We start from the raw sequence: 1,657 nt of genomic DNA, 5'->3' as shown, positions 1-1,657 counted from the left end.
GCGCACCCCGGGCGCCCCGCCCCCGGCCTAGCCCGGCCCGGCCGCCGCTCTGCCGCGCGGGACTTGTAGGCCGGCCGGGAGCGGGAACGAAGAGGATCACATTTGCACGATCATTTCAACCCTTGGACCATCGAGAATAGTGAAAAAGTTCCAAATGCACCAGAGGAAAACAAAACTCCCCAACTCTTGGTTCAGATGCAACACTTGTATTAGACCGGCTAGAAAACAGCAAAGAATTTCCCTTTCTTGGCCAACTTTGGGGCACCATGCGCCCTTCTTCGGGCTGACGGGGCATCAGAGGCTGTCCAAGTCTCCTTTGGTTTTCCCTCAGCCTGAAGAAGGGCACACGTGCCCCAAAGCTTGCAGAGAAATATCTGTTTCAGGGGTGTTGGTCAAAAGGACATAGGCAGACAAGGGTCTTTGGGTTGGGCTAATAAACAATATTGGATTTATGCAAAGAACCTTTGCCTGCAAAAAAGGATCATTTTCTTCCTATTTTCTGGCAAGTCTAATACAAAGTATCACCTCTGAACCAGGAGCAGTGCAAGTGGCTGCAGCAGCTGTGAGGGAGGAAGTAGGGCTGGATCAGGCCCAGCACAGCCAGGGCACCGGACGGAGTTCATCCAGGGAGGGGGTGGGGGGTCACATCATGGGGGGGTATGTGCCCCCAGATCGCCATGCTGGCTGCTGCTGTGGGTTGGGCCTAGGGCTGTGCCGTGCTCTTTGCAGCAGGGGATTGGTCCAGGCTGTGCTTGAACCAGACAGTGGCAGCGCTGGGAGCAGGTCTACAGGGGGGAGCTGCAGGCACCCAAAAATTCACTGTAGCCCCCCCCCCAAGCCCCTACTCCCACCACTGTCCAGCCCGAGCACAGCATGGCCCAGCCCCTGCCATGAAGAGCATGGCACTGCCTTCCAGCCCCAGCCTTCCCCTCTGCCTGATCCCAGGCTGGGGGGAAGGGGAAGGTAGGGTAGATCTTGGGTTGCTTTTTAATTCAAAAAGTGATCTCCTACTTTTAAAAGGTTGGAGACCGCTGGTCTAGAGGCAAAAGGAAGCAAAATAAAATAATTTGTCTGCAAAGATCTAGTTGGTCTAATAAAAAATATCACCTCTTCCATAAGTTTTGATTCCATCATTTTTGAGACAGCTGATTGATGCAGTCTATGCAAAACCCAAGTCACTCTCAGGGAGTCTGTCTGACTTTTGCATTGGCTGTCAGCTCTTTCTGACGACTGCTTGCCTCCAAATAAAGAAATGCTTCCACTTGGATGACCCAGTTCTCACTCACTCACTCACTGGCAACTTGCAGTAAGCAATATGAAGTAAAGAAGATGATGATTTACCTGCAAATTTATTTACATATTTTTCAATGGTCAATAGGTTTTCAACAAAGACAATAATTTTGAGCTTCCAATAGAATAGTTTAATGATTTCAATGATTTCCTGAGGTGGGGTGGGGTGGAGCTGTGGGTGCTGGCCTCTGACTGTGGGTATTAAAATAAAACAAAAACCCTTGCTGGGTTATTATTATTTCTCCCCAAAGGCACCTAGAGCCAAACAGGGGTGTCCAGAGGCTGGAAACACAGCCATCAGAGTAACAGCAGAGGGAAGGTGCACACTGGTTCCATGAGCTTCTCACCAGAAGCCTGGAAATGCTGC

This window comes from Crocodylus porosus, unplaced genomic scaffold (assembly GCF_001723895.1).
Source record: "Crocodylus porosus isolate Cpor-Errol unplaced genomic scaffold, CroPor_comp1, whole genome shotgun sequence".
NCBI lineage: Eukaryota > Metazoa > Chordata > Crocodylia > Crocodylidae > Crocodylus > Crocodylus porosus.
The sequence above is the reverse complement of the archived record's forward strand: the minus strand, read 5'-3'. Positions refer to the sequence as shown.